Genomic DNA, 11,513 nt, shown 5'->3' on the forward strand with positions numbered 1-11,513 from the left:
TTTTATTTTTTATTTTGAGGTAGTGTCTCAGTCACTAAGTTGCCCATAGGTGGACTCAAGCTGTCATCCTCCTACCTCAGCCTCCCAAGTGTAGCTGGGTTTATAGGCATGTGCCACCATGCCTGGCTGTATATTTCCTTTTGAGAAGCATCTCTGCAGACATTTACCTGTTTTTGTTTCCTCCCGTCGCTCCCTCCCTCCCTCCGTCCCTCCTTCCCTCTCTTTCTTTCTAAAGTTGCCGCTAATAATGTACTTGTTCATTTTGAAATCTGATGATTTACTTTATGTGCTGTTGTTTGTTTCTTACGTACAGCATTTCAGCTAGCTCACAAACCTTTCCCCATGCCACTTGCCTCTCCACGCTGTGATGTGTCCTTGGTTTGCGAAGCTTTCAGGAAGTGGAGCACTTCCTGAAGATGCCGGTCATCCTCATGCAGGGCCCGCTAATCTCCAGTGTAATCGTGCCAGTTTTACCATAGGTGCTGCTGGAGTGAACACGTTTTATATTTTGAGCATTGTAGGTGAGGGAAGGGAGGGAAAAGTGAATGATTCTGGGCCGAGGCCGTGGCTTATTGGTAAGGTGCTTGCCTAGTACTGTGAGGCCCTGGAGTCAGTCCCGAGGAGCACAATAACCAAAAACCCCACATTTCTATGTTCCTATCAGCACCCTGTGTCTTTTCAGGTTACCTGGTTTTCCCAACAGCTCCATGAGGCAGGCATCATTTGCTACCAAGCCCCATTCATGTATAAGAAAACATTTTATTTTGTGGTGCTTGATATGGAACCCAGGTCTTTTGCACATGCCAGGCACACACTGTGCTGCCACACTATATCCCCAGGCCAGTAAACTACACTTATAGCAGGTTACCTCGGTAATTGTAGCTGTATACAGTGGAGCTTTTTTTGTTGGTTTTTTTTTTTTCCGGTACTGGGAATTGAACTCACGACTTTGTGCTTGCCAGGCAGGCACTGTTCCGCTGAGCTAAATCCCCGGCCCCTACAGCAGAGCTTTGATGTCCTTTGGGCCTGGGTGGCTCCAAGGTCTGTGGCCTTTGTCCTGCTGCCACTGCCAGTGTGATTCCCATGGTGAGATAATGCGCTGAGGCGCCTCCTACGTTTTCATAAATCAGTCCTGGGTGAGTCTTGATGGACTTCGGGTGCTGAGGAAGTGTAGAAGTGGCTCTGCCTCTAAACTTGGGTCAGCACTCACCATGGACTTCAGTTTCCTCACCAGGAGGATGACGGGATTGGACTAGAGAGACAGTATAGAAGAGTACAAAGCCATGAATCTGGAAATGGTTTGGGTTTCCTCTCTTTCTCTTCTCCTCTCTTTCTCTGTCTCTCTTCTCTTTACACTGTTGTTCTGACTGGCCCTGAGGACTCACCTTTGCAACGCAAAATTGAATTGTACTTTAAAAGCCGTGATGAAGGATCATGAGCGACAGCAGCATCCATCTTCCGTGAAGGCTCCAAGGGCTTCTGTCAGTGACAGGTAGAGGTGCATGATGCCCAGGCGGGGCTGCTGTGGCTAGAGTTTGTGGTGTGCTACTTCCTTTAGCTGGGGAAGTGGCTGGAAGAGGTGGGCACCATTCCTCAGCGTGAACACACTGCCTTTTAACAGCTGAGGAGGCCAAGGTTGGTGTCGCTGATAGGTTTCCCAGTAAGGGGCTTGGGACAGGCTGTGTGGGTCAGTTTGCCTGTTGCTGGGACTCCGCAGCCGACACCCACAGTGACGAGGAGGAGAGATTTGTTCAGCTCACAGTTTCAGAGGACTCAGTCCATGGTCGCTGGCTCCAAACCAGGAGCGTCATGGCAGAAGGGTGTGGTGGAGCAAAGATGTTTAGTCCAGGGGAAACAGAAGAGGGGAAGAGCGCCAGAGAGAAGAGGGGCCAGGGACCATCTACAATACCCAAGGCCATCTCTCTGTGACCCACCAGACGTACCCAGGAGTGTGCTTTATTAATCCCATAGGCACTTCCCAAGCCAATCCAGTTGACACTCCAGCTTGACTGTCACACAGACCTAGGCCTCAGGCCTGGCCAGGCCAGAGCCTTCACGTGCATAATTTCATCTCAGCCTTACTACAGGTCACACTGAGACCAGGTGGTGAAACCAGGTCATGCGTCCCCCTTATACATGGCGTCTAGTAACTTTTCTCATTGCTGAGACAAAACACCCAGTGCACAAAGGTAAGGGAGGAAGGATTTATTTAGCTACAATTTGTAGAGATTTTAGTCCATAATTGGTAGGTTTTAGTCCTCCAAGGCAGGGTAGCACATGGCAGAGGGGCAACAGTTCATGGCAGCAGAAGACAGCAAAAGCAAGCAAACAAGGAAGAGAAGCCTCTTTCTGCCCCTTATGTTGTAATTGGGATTAGGGCAGTGCCAGTTCAGTCAGAGGAGTGATCCAGCAATCACCCATTCTTAATCCCAGCATTGAACTACGAATCAGTCACAGCTGTACCAGAGGCCCCAAGATGACCCCATGCCATTTTCCCCTTCTGGGGTAACAGGACCCCTCATTTCTACCCAGCACATGGCAGCCCACACAAAGACCACATTTCCCAGCCTCCCTTGCAGCACCTGATGTCTCAGTGACCTCAGCCCCGCAGGGAGCAACAGGCTTTGAGCAGAAGGAGTGGTGCTGCTTCCCTGTGTGGCTCTCACAGGACTCAGAAACATTAGACCCCCAAAACTAAAGACCCAGTCAGAAACCAGGCAACTGAAACGAGTAGATAACTTCTCAGAAGTACAAATAGCCACAAAATACATGAAAAATGTCTGACATTGGAGAAATGCAAATAAAAATAACACTGAGATTCTGCCTTACTCCAGAGAAAATGGCCATTATCAAGAAATCAGATAATAAATGCCGGTGAGGATGTAGGAAAAAGGGAACTTGTCTACACTGTGAGTGGGAATGTAATCTGGTACAACCACTGTGGAAATCAGATTGGAGAGTCCTCAAAAACTAAAAGCAGAAATTGCATTTGACCCAGCTTTTCCCCTTGGTATTTTCCTAAATTAAAGATATCATATTACATTAAAGATATATTATTAGTGATGCATGCATACCAATGTTTATGGCAGCACAAATGATAGTTCAATCTTGGAAGTGCGCTGTGTGTCCATCAACAGATCAGTGGATATAACGTGGTGTCCGGGTGTGGTGGTGCCTGCCCATAATCCCAGCACTCAGGCAGCTGAGGCAGAAGGATCACCTTGAGATTAAGGCCAGCCTGGGCTATGTAGTGAGTCCAGGCCAACCTGAACTACATAGTGAGACTCTGTCTCGAAAAAGAAAAAAAATGTGGCATTTACATGCAGTGGAGTACTGCTCTTCTGTAAAGGATAAACGAGTGATTTGTGGGAAATGGATGCTCCTTGAGACCATAGTGTGAAGTGGAAGAAATCAGACGCACAAGCTTAAATGAGTTTGTTGCATGGTTTCTCCTATATGAGAAACCCAAAATGTAGATAAAGAGCAAAATAGAAGCTAACAGGGGACAGAGAGATTGTTTGCAAAAGGGAAGGGGACCGGGAGTTGGAAGGGGGTGGGAGGAGAAGGGAGGAGGGTGAGGCGGGAGCTGCGATGTGTGTGTGTGCCAGCTCTCCACAGGGTGTGTGATGGTGATGTACTGCTGCTGCAGTCAGGGTTCACAAGAGAAAAGATTGAGTACAGGACACATAATTTATAGGATTATTGTATAATACTCACCCAGAGAGTCAAGTGCAGAAGAGTACGGGACATCTGTCCACACACTAGAGACCCAAGAATCCAGCTGAGGGCCTGGATCCCATGGTAATGTCCTGTACGAGTCCAGCTGGAGGCCCAGAGCCCATAACAATGTCTCATGCAAGTCTGTATCAAGGATCTGCGTTGGGACGGCCCAGAGGTCAGTGGTGGAAGATAGAAAGTCTGTGCCAGCGGGATGAAGGATCTGTGCCAGCAGGCTGAGGGATCTGCACTGGAGCCGGGAAGTGACACTCAAAGTAAAAACCAGAGCTTCCCAAAAGAGAACAGCTATCCTCAGTGACAGCGAGGACTCGAGCTCCTCTGATGGAACAGCTGAGTTCATATCAGGAAAGCCAGTGCACCAAGCTTTTCCAGGAGAATCAACAGCACCATCTTCCCCTCCAATTCCCTTTTTATGCTGTTGGCAGCAGTCCTCAGGTGGGCCTTGTGTACCCAATAGCACGCTGACTCAGTTTAGCTGGGTGTTCCAAGTTGACCATAGTTGATCCATCATAACTGCAGACATGGACTGATAAGTCACCTCTTGCCGCGTCCTGGGGTGGTGGGATACTGGCTTTTAACTTGGGCTCGCTGTGACCTGTGAACTGAGCCACCTCACTCCAGCACCTCAGCTAGCATCTGCTTCAAGTCCAGTGGTGATTAATAAGCAGCAGTTGAGGGAATGAATCCCCACTGAGCCCGGACCATCTACCCCTAGGGCAAATGTGACCTGGTCTTAGAGGCCCTTCCTTTCTGCTACTCCTGGTACATTTTGTCACCACTGACCCCCTGTTGCCCTGAGTGAAAAGTCAAGTTCTTTTGGGTTTTTGAAAGCCTGATGATTTGGCCCTCAACCTCCTCACCAGCCTCAGTGTGCCTCAGAGCCTTTGCATAAGCTGTGAAAAACTATTTATCATTTCCTTTATTTGATGAACTCCTACATATCCTTCAGAACCCCACTCAAACATGTCTCCCCCATTCACCTCCTCAAGCAGGGAGGACCAAGAAGCTTCTGTTCCTCTCTGGCCTTGAGCAGGCCTCTACCCTGCCCCAGGACTACTGGGCTGCCTCTCCTTGGTTCCCCAGAATTTCCCCACTCCAGTTCCCTGAAGGCGTGGAGGATGTCTTGTCTTTTTATATACCTCCAGCCTGGGCCTGATGAGTCATCAGGGTATTTGTGTTAAATGAATGAGTGGCTGAATAAATTGTTTTGTCCCAGTTCAACCCTGACCTCACCCTTATGCTGCCATCCTTACCTGCTGTCAGTTAATATCACCTTTGAGCTATCTGTGATCACTGTGTGCTGGTTAATCTTGATTGTCGTCGTCTTGACTGGGTTAAAAGGCTCTTGCAGAGGATTGGATTGTGAGAGCACTGACCAGTGGGCTAACCACTGAGAAGTGTATGGCTGAGTGGACCATCAGGAGGAAGTGTGCGTTAGTTACTTTTCTCTCATTGCCGGAACAAAATACCTGACACCAAAAATTAAGGAAGGAAAGGTTTATTTAGCTCACAGTGTGTAGAGGTTTCAGTTCATAATCAGCTGGCTCAAAAGTAGAGTGGTGTGGCAGAGGGGCAACAGTTCACGGTGGCAGAAGAGAGCAAAAGCAAGAGCAAAAAGAGGGAACAAACCTCTTTTCCTCACTTACATGCAGGCTACCCACCCGAGGGCTGGTGTAGCACTCATACCAGCTCCATGCCCTCTTCTTGCTCAGGCTCAGAATGCTTGCAAAGTGAGTACCCTGGCCCCCTGCTGCGTCCGTTAAACTTCTGAACTTCTCAAATTGATGCAATGAATCAACGATTGCACATCCTAGGGTGTAAACAGCGCCCTAGGGCATGTCCTCTGTGCCCTAGGATATAGAACCATGGGGTCATTTAGTTAAGCTTCTAAACTTCTCAAGTTGGTATAGTGTACCAACCATTCAAGGGGCCTAGGTGGAGGAAGTAGGACATGGGGCATGACCCTGGGGACTGTATCTGATCCCTGGTCCCTTCCTCTTCGGCTTCTTTCTCTGCTCTCCATCTGGAAGCCGTGAGTTCAGCAGCCTTCCCCTGCCGCCCTTTCTCCATGATGTGTCCACTGGGAGCAGCCAGCCATGGATTGAAACCTCCGAAGCCATGAGCCAGATAAATCTTTTCAAGTTGCAAATGTCAGGTGTTTTGTCCCAGCAAGGTGGAAGTCGGTGAGTGCACACTCCTGCCGCCATGTATCATGACTAGAGATTTGTTTCTCTTGCGTAGCTTGGAGTGATTTTACCTTTTGCATACATTGTTTCTGCAAATCTCCTCCAAACCAGTGTATCCCAATCACTTCTTGTTGGAGACAAAAATATGAACACTTGTATAAATTTCTGAGACTTTATGTTTAGTTAAAGTAAACAAATCCTAGTAACAATTTGGTACATTGTCTAAGGCATATTGATATTTTGGCAAAGTGGCCTATTTTCTGCTTCCTGAACTTCCTCCCAGGTTACATTTCAAAAAGAGCATTAACTCCAAGAAATGGCTCTCTAACGGCAGGAAGTGTGGGCAGAAACATCCCAGGGAGGCCTTGGTAATCACCTTCTCCGCATGGGTCTGACTGAACTCAGAGTCCCACACTGTGCCTTCCCAGCTGGAGCTAACGGCACCCAGCACTCACCAGCGGTGCGCTAGGTGACACTGAGCTAGAGAGACGGCGGGGGCCTAGACAGCACCATCCTCTGCCCTCTTTGGCCTCTTGGTCAGTGAGGCAGGGTTTTGGAAGCACTATGCCAGCCAGTGCCCTTTAGTTGAAAGTCATGGAAACCCAACCCAGACAGGCAGATACAGGAAGGAACTGGCTGGCTCCTATAGCAGGGAGCGTGTGGGGGCAGCTCTGAGAGTTGAAATACGAAATCTCAGAACCGTCTAGGAGATGACAATGCTCTGGTTAACAGCCAGTGTCCCCTGCTGGCCATCACTTACCTCTGCTGTTCTGTTCACCTTCTCCACCACTGCCCCGCAGAGCAAGTCGTGCACTCGGAGTCTAGGTGTCAGTCCCAGGCAGGTCGCCACGGGGTGTGGACTGCTGGGGTTAGGCGGCGATCCTGTGTCTCCTGAGGTACAGAGGAAGGGACCCGGGGAGCATGAGGAGAGGAGTAGCTTAGCTTCAAGGAAAACCTAGGGATGTGGGTGATGTCAGATTTTCACTTAGCATGGCCGGAACCAGGATTTTAAAGATTTGGACCCTTCACTGTTTAATTCCAGCCTCTCAACTTCACCCAGACACATGCCTCTATTCCAGGCTCAGAGCGCGTGCTGCTTGCTGAAAGCATGGATACGAGGGCTGTCTGCGGTTCCTACTTTCCCACTTCAGGTCTTCCACCGCTGGTTACCCCGCATGGTGCCGGCCACTGCCTGTTTCTGTGAGTCTTCGCCATACCCCCGCATCAGGGCTGTGTGCTGCCTCCTCCTGAAGCCCTGCTGGATCTCACAGCCCGCAGAGACCTGAGACCGCCCTGATTTCACATGCTTGCCGTTCGCTGCTGCTTTAGCGGAAAGAGCGTTCCAGCATTCACCCATCGCTCGCTCGCGTGGGAGAGGTGAGCTCTGTCCTCGAGGCTGTTTGTGGGATGGTGCAGCAAGCACAGGACTTCCTGGGGATTATTTGTGAGACACTAGGGCGGCTGAAGTGTGTGACCGTGGAAGGGTGGCTTCTGGCCATCCTGGGGCTGGCTTGTGGGTGCGTCATACCAGCCTGTCACTGTTGTCATCTGGGATTTTCCACTGTATGTCCCTCTGTCCTCCCTCAAAGAACACAGCCGTCCTCGGAGTTAGGACCCACCCTAAATCCAGGACAGATTTATCTTGAGATTCCCAACTAATTATACCCGCAAAGACCCTATTTCCAAAGAAGGCCATGTTGGAAGGTTCCAGAAGGATGTGAGTATTTGTAGGCAGACACTATCCATCCCACTCCAGGGGCCAGGCGCAGGACAGCTGAGCACCATCTGAAGTGTCCGCAAGAGACTGGGTGAGCGGCTGGGGGTGCAGGCCTCAGCCCTGGCCATCATCAGAACCCGTTCTCCAAAGAAGCCATAAATCTAAACGTTAGTGTAAAATACCCAGGTTGTTGACAACGTATTAAAAACTTCTAAAGCACTGTGACCCTTAGCCTGTACACCTGCAGGCAACACATCTGTAAATCAAGTTTGGCCTTTGGAGCCCCAGTGTGTGACCTGAAGCAGAACCTTGAAAACAGCTGCTGTTGAGCACGGGAAATACTGGCCTTACACTTCTGCTGGACGCCAGCAGAGGGCGCGCCAGGCATTGCGTTTTAAGCAAGGCCTTTGGCAGCCAGGCGCGGAGGTGTGTGGGGCTGGAGCCCAACCCAAGAGGCTTTTCAAGTCAAGTCAGAACTTGTTCCTCTAAAATTGCTCTTGTTCTTTGATGCCTGCTATCTCTTGTCCACTGTGATAGCTGCTACATGGGCAGACACAAGTTCAAAAGGAGCAGAAAAATATTATAGAAAAAGGGAAGAGCCAACAGTAGCGGTTTGGTGACTTTTAAAAAAATGCCAAATCAATCAAATAACTTAAAAATATTGACATGTGCACATAGCAAGAAAAGTTTCAGACCATATAAAATATGGCTCCCCCCGCCTGCTATCACTAAAACACCTGTTGCACCTGTATAAGACGCTTTTCTTGCAAGCAGAATTCTATATTTTCACAAGGGAGTGAAGGGTATCAGTAAAGATGGTCATGGACTTCTGTGAAAACAGGACCCTGTTAGTCCTTTATTTGTTTTGTTTTGTTTTTCTTCCGGTACCAGGAATCGAACTCACGACCTTACACTTGCCAGGCAGGCGCTTTGCCACTGAGCTAAATCCCCAGCCTCCCTGTTAGTCCTTTAAAAAGTCCTAGGATATCTGGGTGTGGTACTGTACCTCTATAATTCCAGGACTTGAGAGGCTGAGGCAGGAGGATTGCAAATTTGAGACCAGGCTGGGCAACTAAAGAAACTCCTGTCTCAAAATCAAGTAAAATAAAAAAGGGGTAGGGATGTAGCTTAGTGGCAGAGTGCTTGCCTAGCATTTGCAAGGCTCTGGGTTCCATCCCTAGTACTACCAAAAAAGGAAAAAAGTTCTAGGATGAAAGTAGTAGTTGCAGGGAGGAGGCATTGCTGGGAACTTCATGATAGCATCATCATTTGACTTTTAGATGCAGTTCTTAGTGATGTATTCCCAGTATGTAATACATGTTTCCCCTTTTATTATGGAAATGTTTAAAGATTCACACAGCTCGAGGGAAGAAACACTTTAACTATACATTTTATTTATTTATTTGTTTATTTTGGTACTAGGGCTTGAACTTGAGGCCTTTGCACTGAACTGTATCCTCATCCCTTTAAAAATTTTATTTTGAGGTAGCATGCCACTGAATTGGGCAGGCTGGACTTGAACCTGAGATCCTGCCTCAGCCTCCCGGAGTGCCGGGATTATCGTGGGTGGGTGCCACCACGCCTGGCTCTTGTTATTCTTACTGCTTCAGGGGTGTGGGCGAACACCTTTTCTGTCACTGCCATCAACAGTTTCACCCTTCTGTTTCTTTCTCATTTTTCCCCATCAGCTAATACGGGTAAAACTCAACAGTGCATCCAAAGAGATACCTAAGGCTGGAGCTGCAGCTCGGCGGCAGAGACTGCTGAGTATGTGCGAGGCCCCAGGTTCGGTCCCCAGCATCAAAAACTGGGGAGTCATCATTGTCCGCACTCAGCCCTGCCGTCTGACCAGGATGCCACTGCCAAAGCCCGTCTCTTGCCTGACACCTGGTGGCCCTGTGCCGGCACAGCTCTGCTGACCTTTGTGTAGATGAAAGGAAGTCTGCAGGTGCCAGTGTCGCATGGTTGAGGGGGCCAGGGCTCCCCTGGCCTGAGTTTGTCCATGCCTGCCTTGGATGTTGGTGGGGGCCGTATGGGAAGATTACGTTTTCCAGAGATGACTGACACGACTCGCAATCAACGTACTGTTGAGTGACCGTGACCCTCCTTCCACAGAGAGATTAAGTCTGTGTCCTGTGTCCTTGGATCCAGTGGGCCCATGGCTTGCTCATAACCATTAGAGAGCAGCAGAAGTGACACAGATGGCTTCCGGTGCCACTGCGAGGACTGTGCCGCTGGTTGGAGCACTACGACCTTAGAGCCCTAAGGTCGCCATGCTGCTAGGAAGCCCAGTGTCACTCAGGAGGAGAGCAAGGGTGAGGGGGGGCCTGGGACGACATGCAGAGCTGAGCTTGGCTGTGACTTGGCCGGTCCAGCCTCCACCTGCTGTGACCCAGCTAATCCCCTCTGGATTCCTGGCTCACGGGCGAGAATGATTGTTTCAGGGTACTACATCTTGTGGGGACTTATTCCTCAGCACAGGTAGCTGGGATACTGCAGAGTATGTCCATGGTCAGAGGGGGGACTAAGGACCCCAGTTTCCTGTGCACCCTGGTTTCCATAGCCTCCAAGTATCTGCTGCTTAGTCCAGATGGCTCACCACTGGTGGCTGACTGGGATGTCCCTGGCTGTCCTTTCCAGGAGAGGTGAACGCAGTGTTCCTGACCCCACCTCATTCTACCGTCTCTTCAGCTGTGAAGTTCCCTTGAGCAGAGCGTCTGACAGCTGGGAGCCTCCGCGGGCAAGGCCATCCCTCGCCCCACCCCCGGGAGGAAACCGCCGCACCATCGGAACAGCTGCCGTCCTGCGTTTGTCCAGAGCCCTCGGTGTGCTCCCCATCCCAGAGCCATCACGCTCTCCCCCACACACTGGGGATTAGACTGGACGCGTGTGTAATTTTACTTTGGTCGCTGGAAAACATCTGGCAGATGTTGTAGTCACCATGATAAGGACTACACATTATGCTGGGAGGAAAATGAGGAAGAACGCTGGCTTCCATTTCTACTCCTCTGCGATACGGGGGTTTGGATTTTATGGTGTGACCTCTATGCTATCCACATACATAAACGTGATTTTACAGGACACCCAGTTTCTATCTGAAATAAACACCTGGTTGAGGCTCTGTACACCCTGCTAGAGTAGGGGGACTCAATAGTCAGGGGACCGCCAGCCCACTTTCCTGGAAAAAGGGCTCTAGGAGGACACACAGGAATCTAGCATGAGGGTCTAGAAATAAATCCTTTCTAAATAGCTAGGCTCCAAAGCTGTCAGTTCATTATTAATGGCTCATTATAATACTCAGTTCATTATAATACTCAGTTTTGTTGCCACTTTGTCATTTGGTCACTCAGATCCCCAGTTGCTTGACATTCAGGTGGCTTCTAATGTTCCTGTGTTTTAAATTGTGACAAACACCTCTGCAGCAAAACCGTGAACCTCTCATCCTCGTCTTCATGTGTGCTGGTCTCCCGTGTTGTTATCTGAGACGAGATCTCCCCATGTAGGTCAGGCTGCCTCAGCCTGCAGGTGCTGGGATCGCAGGCGTGCGCCGCCCCGGCTTTCTCCTGTGTCTTTGTAGCTGTTTGGTGCTCTGTGGAGCAGGCGGGGCATGTTGAAGCACGCACAGCGTGGACAGATGAGAACTGTGTCAAGGACCGTCCCTGCTGTTGGCATTGCAGAGGAACCAGTGTCCGCCTCACCGCAGCCCTCGGGCCGGGGCCACGGGAGCAGGGCCGGCTGGAGCTCGCAGGCAGCAGGGTCAGTGGCCCCCATCATGCGGGCTCCGGGGGACCTGGCTGAGGCCACCAGTGATTTATGTCGTGGCCAGAGGAAGAACAAGGACTGAGTGTTCATCCTGGAGTCAAGACCAGGCG

The sequence above is a fragment of the Chinchilla lanigera genome, unplaced genomic scaffold (genome assembly GCF_000276665.1).
Source record: "Chinchilla lanigera isolate Chin_1 unplaced genomic scaffold, ChiLan1.0 scaffold00036, whole genome shotgun sequence".
Lineage (NCBI taxonomy): Eukaryota > Metazoa > Chordata > Mammalia > Rodentia > Chinchillidae > Chinchilla > Chinchilla lanigera.